Here is a 13,886-nt window from a genome sequence, read left to right as displayed (position 1 = left end):
GAAGGAGAAAGTAAAAGAAGAATGAGAGAAGAAGAGAACCAGCTCACTTCATTTCTTCGAAAGATTATGTTCTGTACAATATCCTACAGTATTTAACAAACTAACAGCCTCTATCACTAACCGACTTTCACTAACTCCTAACTAACTAACTCTAGTTAATATTACACATAAGCTTAACTTTAGTTAGCTATGAGTTTGTCACTTAGCTTCTATCCAACACACTGAGCATCTATTTCCTCGTTATTTCACTCACAAAAGTAGACAATCGAAACACCGCATTTCGAAAGAGCTATTGAAGTAGTTAGTATTTGTACATATTTACATAAATCAATCTCTTTTAAAATTTCCCTTTTGAATGTACTTATCATAAACTTTGCCAAATGCTGTGAAATGGGGTGGACAATATTCTTTGGTTATCTGGAGCAATGTGATCAGCAATAACTAAAAAAGAAATTCTTGATCCTCACATTTTCCATTTCCCACAATCGAGATATTTGTGTGAAATAATAAAGTTTAATAGAGGAATATAGTGAGGAGACATCACTCGAAAATGGAAACTGGAATTGCATCCAGATTGCTAGATATAAGTATCTTTGGAATATTTCAGTCTTTATTCCAAAATTAGACACAACCATGACCAAACCGATAAGCACATGTATCCCACCGCCAAAATCTGATTTTAAACTGAAATCGGATAGATAAAGTAATAAATTCGGGTATAATATTGCATTTCATCTTTTCGAATGCTATTGTGATATTGACTTGTGTATTTTGTGTAGTAATTTATGAACATTTTCATTGCAGACCAAATCTTCATAACCACTTGGTAGTAAGCTAATAATCCATTGAATGATGAACCATAATTTTGTCACGACCCAAAATCTAACCGTCGTGATGGCGCCTATCGTGAAACTAGGCAAACCACAACTCAACATCTCAACACAGAAAAACAATCTTTGAAAATAAAAACGGAAGCAATTTAATAATTTAGGAAAGCCTTTTTTTTAAAACAGAAATATCCAAAAAAAAGATACAATCCATCCCAAAATCGGGGTTTAATGAGTACATGAGCGTCTAAATCAGAATACAGTCCACTACAGTGTCTAGAGAAATAAGCTAAAAATACAACTAGTGATATAGAAGGAGAGTCAACGCCTGCAAATGCCGTGCAGCTACCTTGGTAGTCTTCGAACTCTGAAATCTCAATCAGCAATTTCCGCCGTGACCAAAAACGCATGGATCTGCACACGAGGTGCATGGAGTAACGTGAGTACATCCAACTCAGTAAGTAACAAGTCCAAACTTTGGACTAAAAGGTAGTGACGAACTCAACCAGTAGAGGTAAAATAGAAATAACTGTACAGAAACGTAGGCGTGCTTTCAAATTAAATAGACAACTCAAAACAATAAAGTGAAGCAGATCTAAACAGTGTAAAGAATATAACTCAGCTATCTCTACATGCCAATGCACATAATGTATGTGATGCACCATGATGTCAGCCTCATGTGCTCACACTCTTGAATGCTCAACCACTCGGCATTGTATATGGCCTATACGGCCTAGGGAAGATCCATCCCGGAACATATACATCACTGACTATAAGTCACCCTGTAGCGAGGAAGGCCAATTCAGCCCAGTAGAAAAGATCCATCTCCAGGTATCAAGTACTTTAGACAAGATCCATGTCCAGAGAAGATCCATCACTCAATAATATCAACCGCGCTCACTCGGGTGTGTTACAGACTCCGGACGGGCTCCTACAGCCCAAGCACTATTATAAAATAAGTATAACCGATGCGGCGTGCAACCCGATCCCATAACTGTCACTCATAATCATGCTCCCAGCCCCACTCAGTCATCAATCTCTCCAGTCTCACTCACGGGCTCACAATATCATGAAAACTAGCCCGAAACAATGACATGATGTATCAATAAATAACAACGGAGACGGAGATATGACATGAAATGCATGAACATGACTGAGTACATAATATCAATGAAATTAGTGAAATGACATATAGAAATGACCACTAGGGGTCCCAACAGTACCGACATAAAGTCTAAACATGATATCTAGCATGATTGACAGTTTAATTACTTTATAACAAGATGAAAACACGGATATCAATAAAATAGAATCACTATATAGTGTCATGGAATCAACCAGGCCATAATACTAACGGTGCACGCTCGCACGCCCATCACTTTGCATGTGTGTTACCTCAATACCAATCATATAGCACATAGTTCGGGGTTTCAAACCCTCAGAACCAAGTTTAAAAGCGTTACTTACCTCAAATCGAGCAAATCCTACTCTGAAATGCCTTTTTCCCTCGAATCAGTCTCCAAACGCCCCGAATCTAGCCACAAGTAGTACTGTATAATTAATATAGGCTAAATGAATCAACTATACAAGAAAAACACGAATTTATAAGCCAAAATCCGAAATATGCTCGACCCGACCCCCGGGCCCATGCCTCAAAATCTGACAAAAGTCACAAAACCTGAAATCTCATTCACTCACGAGTCTAACCATACCAAATTTATCAAAATCCGACACCATTTGGTCATCCAAATCTCCAAAATTCACTCTCCCATTCTCAAGCCCTAAACCCCCAAATTTCACTTCAAAATCTCACTAATTAGGTGGGGAAACAAGTTTTATGATCCAAAAATGAGTACAAGAAGCTTACCTCAATAGTCACCTCGAAAATCTTCTCCAAAATCGCCTAAGTCTGAGTCCAAAATGTTGAAATAAGACTAAAATTGCGAACCCTTGCTTTTAAACCTTCTTCCCAGACTTTTCGCATCTGCAGACCTATTGTCGCACCCGCGATGCTGCATCTGCGGTAAAAATGCCGCTTCTACGGAAGTCACTTGCACCTCCAGGTCCTACACCTGCGCTCTAGGTTCCGCACCTGCGAACGCGTATCTACGGCCCTGGCCTCGCTTTTGCGGAGTCACTCTCTCCTAGCTGCCCTCGAACTTGTGTCCACTTGTCCGCATCTGCGCTACCGCAGGTGCGGGAAATTTTTTGCACATGCGACCCCTGTCCTTCATGCCCTTGCCTGCATCTATGATTCATTCCACGCTTCTGCGTGCTCGCACCTGCGGTGCCCACTCCGTAGGTGCAGTTACACCGGTAGCAACAGCTCTTCAGCTGCTTCATCAACTTAAAAATCAAGTCCGTTAACCACCCGAAATCTACCCAAGACTCTCGGGACCTCAACCAAGCATGCCAACAAGTCATATAACCCAATATAAACTTAGTAGAACCTCCAAATCACTTAAAACAATACCAAAACATCGATTACACCCGGATTCAAGCCTAAAAAACTTCTAAACTTCCGAATTCTTCAAACGATGTTGAATCATACCAAACCATGCATGTTTGACCTCAAATTTTGCACACAAGTCATATTTAACATTACGGATCTACTCCAACTTCTGGAGTCGGAATCCGACCCCGATATCAAAAAGTCAACCCCCCGGTCAAACTTTTGAAAATTTGACTTTCGCTATTTCAAGCCTAAATCAGCTACAGACCTCAAAGTCACAGTCCGGACACGCTCCTAAGTCCAAAATCACCTAACGGAGCTAACAGAACCGACAGAACTTCATTCCGGAGTCGTCTTCACACTATTCCGACTACGGTCAAAATCCTAAGACTTAAGCTTCCATTTTAGGGACTAAGTGTCCCAATATACTCCAAAACCAAAACAAGACCTCCCGGCAAGTCACATAAGCAGAAACAGATACGGGGAATGCAGTAAATAGGGGATCAGGGCTAATATGCTCAAAACGACCGGCCGGGTCCTTACATCCCCCCCTTCCCCCACTTAAATATACGTTCGTCCTCGAACGTGCAAAGAGTTGTTTCCAAGCCACCAAATCACTATCCCATCTTACCATGCATGTACCCAGGGGTGATCCCACGTCACCCTATCCCATGTAGGTCTGATAACACCACATAACTGAAATTTCTAAATTCAACCTAGCCCACAAGCCTTAGAATCCAATTTCTAACATCCGAAATTTCTTATAAGATCTGAATCCCGCAACCTACACATTGTATAAGTCTGAACAAGATGTACCAAAAGCCGTAACCATAACTCAAATACTCAAAACTCAAATACCACATAGCTCAAATGCTCGAAGCAATGATTTCAAATCACAGTAGCTGCTCAAAACAACCCCATGCCGGTAATAAACCTCGTATCAAACAAGACTCTATTCTAAAACCTTTGTACATTATCGATGATGAAAGACACACGTAGAGAATCGTAACCATTCATCAGATCCACCAATTATGAAGCTCCCTCTCCTTCGACAAGAACCATAGAAAATTTCTAAACCGACTTTCTATATTATCCTTCCAAATATGCCACAATCAAATCTGATAGCACCCATCCTAGATCCGACGACTTCATCTTATCAAATACCAGCTACTCTATTGACATGCCACACCAATACTATCTAAAGCCACAACTCGTGCAATCTGTGCACCAATAAGCAACATTCTAAATGTACTCAATCACGAAAATGACTCAAACAAGAGAATCGTCATGTAAGCTCGTTGGGTACCACCCCAACGCAACGCTAAAAACCCATCACACACTGTAGAACCATAACACGCGAATCAAACACAATGAACATATCTCAACATAACTCTGACGCAATGCGCGGCCCCATCCAAACACTGATCCATATGAAATACCTCAGCCACCATGCTCAAAATCAATAACCACGCACAATCTGACATCAAGTACTCAAAGTGCATTACCATAACCCTGGAGAATAAAATGACACTATGCCACACAAACCCGAAAGAATATAACTAATTCGCAACCACTCATGCATCACCCAAATACCTATCTCGCGCAATTTCCGCTATAAGGCCCCCAATAGAACTGCACCATGGGTGCATACAACCAATGAATCACAACCCCTCGTAACATAGAAGAGTAACTCACCGAACATATCAATGCACGAATAAGCTCAACAACAACCGAATGGAACATCCCTAAACAATAGCAGTATGGAGCCAACAAATCCGACTCGGTGTAGAATACACATCCTAATTGGGCCTACCAATGGACCCCCAAATCAACTTCGGGCACCCACGCATGGATAAATAACCCTCTTAAAGCTCAGAATGACTGAATCATAACACATACTATCGTCTAGCTAGCTTCGGCCATGACTTCACAATCCACAACCATGGAAACAACTTACTCTTGAGAACTACCAGTCTCCAAATCCATATAACACACGAATCCCATATTTGATCCCAACTCCACTGCCAGAATGTCTAACACATCTCTCATACATGATCATCCCACGAGGAATACTTCTAAAATGCTTCCGTGCCACATAGAAAAATTGAATATCAACAGTCGATCAACCAGGAGAGTACCGCAATACTAATGAACATCTGTAAATCAAAACACAATGCCCCTTTCAACCGCGCACCCCTCTCAGGGATTACCGAGTAACTATAACATTCATCTAAATATATAACACTGACCATTCTGTCCAGAATTCGTGAACTTGCCTTCAAGAATGAACTGTCACCTTGTACATGTAAACCTTAATCCTGCACAACACACCACATTTATCATACCATCATATGGCAAGCACAAGAATCTCACTATAAACTTTGAGTCACCAACAATTTACATACCCGATTAGTTAGAAACCTTCCTCTTGCTTTCTTCCAGGAGGAAATCACCATACACAACACGTTCCTCACACTGGTAGAAATATTTGGTTCAAACCATGGTAGAAACCATCAAGAACACTTTGAAATCCATTTTCACCTAATCAAGCTATAAGAACTAACTTTTCCTCCAACTCGCCCAAGCCACGCAGGTTACTAAAGCCCAAGAATATTGCCACCAAAACATTTGTAACACTCACTCTGAAAATACATTATGTGAATTTTAAAATTATTCTTCTTACCCTTCTTATACTAAAATATAGAATCCATAATCATACTGAATTACCGCAAATCCCAGCACCATTAAATGTAATCTCAGATTCTAAATTGCACCGCCCAAACGGGCTGAAAAAAATGTGCCTCATTAGCATAACAACGCTCGAAGGGGTAACCCTGCCTTAACACCACAAATCAAATTCACACTCTATGCGCACTACATCCTTCAAAATAATAATTTAATCATTTCATGATTTTTCATAAAGTGCAATATAACCCACAATCAAGAAAATTTCTTACTCAAGTCATCCCCGATATCAACCTCTGCAAGTCATAACCAATCAATAAATATGCCTCAGCCAAAAACTAATACCGTACAAAATTTTGCAATCAAATCATAGATAGCAGACTCCCTCACTTGGCTCAAAGCCATATAACAAAACATCTGATAACTCACCATACCCAAGATAACATATAAATTGACCATACTAAGCAATAAAAGGTCTACTCTAGTCTCCAGACTCCCAATAGTCACCACACATGACCGATATACACGGTCCACAATAACAGTATCGTCCACCGGCGTAGACACATGAACAGATGAAACTAGAGACTCTCGGGGCATATCAAGATAATGACCGAAATGCGAGGACACATATGAATAAGTGGGACCAGGGTCAAATAATACAGAGGCATCTCTATGGCAAAGTAAGACAATACTTGCAATCACAGCATCCGAAGCAATGGCATCTGGTCTGGCAGGGAGTGCATAGAAACGGCCTTGACCACCACCTGATCGGCCTCCCCCTCTAGGAAGACCCCTATCTGACTGAGCTCCACCCCGATCTGGCTGGGCGGGTGGTGAAGTAACCGGTGCCGAAGTCGAAGGCTGACTCCTCTGCTGAGATGAACCTCCCAAAAGGCAGGGATAATGCCTCTTGATATGACCCAAATCTCCGCACTCAATGCAACCTCTCTCTACAAATGGCGGTGGGGACTGAAGGGAACCCCGAGCACCGGAATAACTGCTAGAAGGTCCTGACACAGATGAACCCTGAGCTGATAGTGTATGAGACAAACTCTAAGTTGGTAGTGCACTGAATGAAGACTGGCCCTATTGATAGTTGTGTACACCATGGCCAAATGATGCACCACGGTGAACCGGGCGAGTCGTCTGAGCATGTCTGAAATGACTATCCCTACCATGGTGGAACTGACCCCCAGAAGGAACACCGTTGAATCCACCCTGTCCACGAGGCTTCTTGGCCTCCCTCTCAACCCGCTCCTGGATGAGAACCATCTCAATCTGATGAGCAATATCAACAACCTCATCAAATGTAGCACCAGACACTCTTTCTCTATTCAAAAGCAATCGCAGCTAAAAAGTGAGGCCATATATAAACTTCCTGATCATCTCCCTGTCTGTGGGAACCAACGAGATAGCATGACAGGCCAACTCTGAAAATCTCATCTCATACTGCGTCACGGACATATTACCCTGACGAAGCTGCTCGAACTGCCTATACAGCTCCTCTCTGCGGGACTGAGGCATGAACTTCTCCAGAAAGAGAAAAGAGAAGTGCTGCCAGGTAAGGGGTGTTGCGCCGACCGGCCTACGCCTCTCGTAAGCCTCCCACCAACTGAAGGCATCCTCATAGAACTGAACAGTACTCCTAAACTGTGGCAACGGGTGGATCTGCAGGTGCTGCCCTAGATGCGGTGCGAGTTACACCTCTGCCCCTACTGCGGCCTCTACCGCGACCTCGGCCTCTCGCAGCCCTGACTGGTGGTACTGGTGGCTATCCATCCTGCCCCGTAGTACACGTCCTCACCATGTGCGAGAGAATTAGAACAACAGAAAATTATTTACCAGAATCAAAAGATTCGAATGACAAGAATTCAAGAATGTGAAGTTTCCTAATGGTTTGACAACCTCTCGAAGATAAGTACAGACGCCTCTGTACCGATCCGCAAGACTCTACTAAACTTGCTCATGACTTGTGAGACCTATGTAACCTAGGGTTTGATACCAACTTGTCATGACCCAAAATCTAATTGTCGCAATGGCGCCTATCATGGATCTAGGCAAGCCACAACTCAACATCTCAACACAGAAAAAAAAAATCTTTGAAACTAAAAAAGGAAGTAATTTAATAATTTAGGAAAGCCCTTTTTTTTGAAAATAGGAATATCCAAAATACGATATAATTCATCCCAAAACTGGGGTGTCACTGAGTACATGAGCGTCTAAATCAGAATACAGTCCACTACAGTGTCTAGAGAAATAAGCTGAAAATACAACTAGTGATATAAAAGGAGAGTTAAGGCCTGCGAACGCTGTGCAGCTACCTTGGTAGTTTCCGAACTCTGAAGTCTCAATCAGCAACTGCCGCAGTGACCAAAAACACTTAGATCTGCACACGAGATGCAGGGAGTAATGTAAGTACATCCAACTCAGTAAGTAACAAGTCTAAACTTTGGATTGAAAGGTAGTGACAAACTCAACCGGTACAGATAAAATAGAAATAACTATACAGAAACGTAGGCATGCTTTCAAATTAAATAGGCAACTCAAAACAATAAAGTGAAGCAGATCCGAACAGTGTAATGAATATAACTCTACTATCTCTACATGCCAATGCACATGTTGTATGGGATGCACCATGTTGTAAGCCTCATGTGCTCACACTCTCGAATGCTCAACCACTCGACACTGTATATGGCCCATACGGCCCAGGGAAGATCCATCCCGGAACATATACATCATTGACTATAAGTCACCCAGTAGCAAGGAAGACCAATCCATCCCTGTGGAGAAGCTCCATCTCGAGGTATCAAGTACTTCGGACAAGATCCATGTCCAGGGAAGATCCATCCCTCAATAATATCAATTGCGCTCACTGGGGTGTGTTACAGACTCCGGAAGGGCTCCTACAGCCCAAGCGCTATCATAAAATCATTATAATCACTGCGATGTGCAGCCTGATCCCATAAATGTCACTCATAATTAGGCTCTCAGCCTCACTCAGTCATCAATCTCTCCAGTCTCACTCACGGGCTCACAATATCATGAAAACTAGCCCGAAACAATGATATGATGTATCAATAAATAACAACTAAGACGGAGATATGATATGAAATGCATGAACATGACTGAGTACATAATATCAATGAAATCAGTGAGAGGATAGCAAGAAACGACCACTAGGGGTCCCAACAGTACCGGCATAAAACTTACACATGATATCTAGCATGATTGACAGTTTAATTACAATATCACAAGATGAAAACATGGATATCAACAAAATAGAGTTACTATACAGTGCCATGGAATCAACCAAATCACAATTCTCACGGTGCACGATCGCACGTCCGTCACTTGGCATGTGCGTCATCTCAATACCAATCGTATAGCATATAGTTCGGGGTTTCGAACCCTCAGAACCAAGTTTGAAAGCGTTACTTACCTCAAACCAAGCAAATCCTACTCCAAAATGCCTTTACCCCTCGAATCAGTCTCCAAACGCTTCGAATCTAGCCACAAGCAGTACAGTATAATTAATATAGGCTAAAGGAATCAATTCTACAAGAAAAATACGAAATTATAAGCCAAAATCCGAAATAGGCTCGACCCGGCCCCTTGGACCAAAATCTGACAAAAGTCACAAAACCCGAAAGACTATTCACTCACGAGTCTAACCATACCAAATTTATCAAAATCCGACACCATTTGGTCATCCAAATCCCCAAAATTCACTCTCCGATTCTCAAGCCTTAAACCCCCAAATTTCACTTCAAATTCTCACTAATTAGGTGGAAAAATCAGTAGGGAAACAAGTTTTATGATCCAAAACGAGTACAAGAAGTTTACCTCAATAATCATCTCGAAAATCTTCTCCAAAATCGCCTAAGTCCGAGTCCAAAATGTTGAAATAAGACTAAAATCGCGAACCCTTGCTTTTAAACCTTCTGCCCAGCCTTTTCGCATTTGCGAACCTATTGTCGCACCTGCGACGCCTCATCTACGGTGAAAATGTTGCTTCTGCGGAAGTCACTTGAACCTCCAAGGCCCGCACCTGCACTCTTGGTTCCGCACCTGCGAACGCACATCTGCGGCCCTAGCCTCGCTTTTGCGGAGTCACTCTCTCCTAGTTCCCCCCGCACCTGCGTCCACTTGTCCGCATTTGCGCTACTGCAGGTGCGAGAAATTCTTTGCACCTGTGACCCCTGTCCTTCATGGCCTTGCCCCATCTGCGATTCATTCCACGCTTCTGCGTGCTCGCACCTGCGGTGCCCACTCCGCAGGTGCGGTTACACCAGTAGCAGCAGCTCTTCAGCTGCTTCATCAACTCAAAAATCAAATCCGTTAACCACCCGAAATCTACCTGAGTCCCCAGGGACCTCAACCAAATATATCAACAAGTCATATACCCCAATACGAACTTAGTTAAACCTTCGAATCACTCAAAACAATATCAAAATACTTATTACACTCGGATTCAAGCCTAAAGAATTTCTAAACTTCCGAATTCTACAAACGATGCTGAATCATACCAAACCATGCCCGTTTGACCTCAAATTTTGCACACAAGTCATATTCAACATTACGGACCTACTCCAACTTTTAGAATTGGAATCCGACCCCGATATCAAAAAGTCACCCCCGGTCAAACTTCCAAAAATTCGACTTTCGTCATTTCAAGCCTAAATCAGCTACATGCCTCAAAGTCACAGCCCGAACATGCTCCTAAGTCCAAAATAACCCAACGGAGCTAACGAAACCGACGTAACTCCATTCCGGGGTCGTCTTCACACCATTTCGACTACGGTCAAAATCTTAAGACTTAAACTTCCGTTTTAGGGACTAAGTGTCCTATAACACTCCGAAACCAAAACAAGACCTCCCGCCAAGTCACATAAGCAGAAACAGACACGAGGAATGCAGTAAATAGGGGATCGGGGCTAATACGTTCAAAACGACTGGCCGGGTCGTTATAAATTTCCATAATATTGTTGTAATTTATTCTTTTACCTAATGAAGGAATGATATTATCCTTTTCTATCATCATCTTTTTAATTAGGACAGTATAGAATAATTTATATGTTTATTTATTAGGTTTTGGGTTTGACAAGTAATAAACATCCACAGGGGTTATTCTAGTTTTCGTTCACTTTTTAAATATTTATGGAAGTATTCTTCTATCCAACTTAGAGTCGTATCAAATCTAAGCCAATTTAGAACATACATTTATAGTTCAAGAACAGTATCAAAAGCTAAGTCTCTCTTTTTCTCTTTTTTTGTCTAATAGCCATTGTCAAAAGTGATCGAAAAGAAGGCACTTTTGGAGAGGATTGGATGATTAGACAAGGTGACATGGAAGCAATGCCAATTAATTTGTGGCAAAATTTATGTTGATTCTTACTATAACTATTGAGTTATGTAGTTAATTCACTAGTTTATGCATCAAACAATCAGGCGAATTATGAAAATGACCGGAACCTTAATTTGGAATATGAGATCATCCTCTAATATTTATGATGCTATATGAGGATGTATGATTACTTGCTTTGATGGAGATAATTCCTGAATCCAATTTTTAAGATAGTTTTTATAATTTTCAACTTTGTCATCTTCATATTTAAGAAAAAAAGGATACTTTACAACTTCACAACCCTCTTTTTAAAAAATTTCTATACTCAAATGTGATATTTCACATTGAACTGCATTGGACTTGTATGTGGAGCTAGCCGAAGAGTATATTTTGATTCCCACTGGTTAGAATATACTGCTAAACAGTGCACTACAGAATATGAGAAAACTTATGTCTAAATAGCTATTTGCGTTTCACCTAAATTTTATTCTAAATTAGAACTTTAGTTGTGGTCAGTACATGTTTTTGTATGTACCATTCGGGGCAGGAACACATGTTGGATACCCGACAAAATTTTCCACCATAACTTTTTATCAATCTATGTGTATACGGTCAAAACCGAGTTTTGCGCTTCGTGTGATTAATCAAGATTGGAACATGATGGACCGATGTTCGTCAATATCGAGCTTGAGACCCAGAGACCGATCAATATTGAGCTCGAGTCAATATCGAGCTCGAGACCCAGAGACCGACCCACACCGAGACCAGCCAAGATCGAGATCGAGCCAAGGGACAAAAGATCCGTTATAGCCGCACTTGGGGAGAGAATCTCAACGGAAATCAAGAAAAAGTTAATTAATTAATCTATCATGGGATCCACACTATGTATTTTTAATTATACCCAAAATAGGATTCCCTCACTATATTAAGAGTGGTTATCATTTGTAAGAGGACATTGATTCATACACACATTCATTCTAATATATACAGAAAACAGAGCCAATACTATCTTTTGGTAGCTTTTGGTATTTTAGTCAAATTGTTTCTTCTATCAATCGTTCTTCACCCGATTTGGAGGTGATTAAACTTGAAGGTTTAGGCTAATTAGTTCATCTGGTTTGCATTCATTTCTTTTATAACTAATTTCAATACATATTTATTTATCTTTCCCGATTTGTACCAATTTATACCACGTATCCTTAGAACTACGTATAAATTCAACTCTATCCGTTTTTCGGGTAAACAATTTGGCGCCCACCGTGGGGCTAAGGATAATAGTGGTTATTTGGTACGAATATCTATGGACCATTGGCAATATGTTTGGGATCGGGAGATACCGATTACATCCTACATGAAATTCATGAGGGCACGTGTGGAAATCATTCCGGTGCCGATTCACTGGTCCACAAAGTAATCAGAGCAGGATATTATTGGACTGATATGGAAAAGGATGCAAGGGAGTTCGTTCGAAAATACGACAAATGCCAAAGGCATGCACCCATGATTCACTAACCCGGGGAACTACTCCACTCGGTCCTATCTCCATAGCCTTTCATGAAATGGGGAATGGACATCGTTGGCCCCCTCCCATCGGCCCCAGGTAAAGCTCAGTTTATTTTATTTATGACTGATTATTTCTCTAAATGTGTTGAAGTATAGGCTTTCGATAAAGTCAGGGAAAAGGAAGTGATAGACTTCATTTTGGACCACATAATATGTCGATTCGGGATGTCATCCGAGATTGTATGTGATAATAGAAAACAATCTATCAGCAGCAAAGTAACTATATTTCTCGAGGATCACAAGATTAAAAGGATCCGATCAACACCTTATCATCCCAGTGGGAACGGACAAGCCGAATAAACCAACAAAACCATCATCCAAAATCTTAAGAAGAGATTGACCGACGCCAAAGGAAAATGGAGAGAAATACTACACGAGGTCCTATGGGCATACCGCACAACATCAAAATCCAGTACCGGAGTAACACCATTCTCGTTGGTTTATGGCACCGAAGCTCTTATCCCGGTCGAGGTCGGAGAGCCTAGCATCAGATTTCGATATGCAACAGAAGAATCAAATAACGAGACCATGAATACGAGCCTAGAATTATTGGACGAAAGACGAGAAGCCGCCCTCGTCCGATTGGCCGCCAAAAAACAGCGAATCGAAAGGTACTACAATCGAAGAACAAATCTTTGACATTTTAACATCGAGGACTTGGTGCTAAGAAAAGTCACCCTCAATACCCGAAATCCAAATGAAGGAAAACTGGGTTCGAACTGAGAAGGACCGTATTAGGTTCTCGAAATCGTAGGAAAAGGATCCTACAAGCTCGGTATGATAAACAACAAATAACTACCGAGCAATTAGAACGTATCGCACCTAAAACGATACTACTGCTAAGGTACGACCCTCCCGTGTTCATTTGTATTTCAAAACTAACCCTTGCAGGTGTTCGAGCAGAAACAAGGATGGATTCTTCAACATGAAGCCTTTAGGTCTGAAAGCGCGCGTTGCACTCTTTTTTTCTTAGACCGGTTTTGTCCCAAATGGGCTTTCCGACGAGGTTTTTAAT

The sequence above is a fragment of the Nicotiana tomentosiformis genome, chromosome 1 (assembly GCF_000390325.3).
Source record: "Nicotiana tomentosiformis chromosome 1, ASM39032v3, whole genome shotgun sequence".
Classification (NCBI taxonomy): domain Eukaryota; kingdom Viridiplantae; phylum Streptophyta; class Magnoliopsida; order Solanales; family Solanaceae; genus Nicotiana; species Nicotiana tomentosiformis.
The sequence above is the reverse complement of the archived record's forward strand: the minus strand, read 5'-3'. Positions refer to the sequence as shown.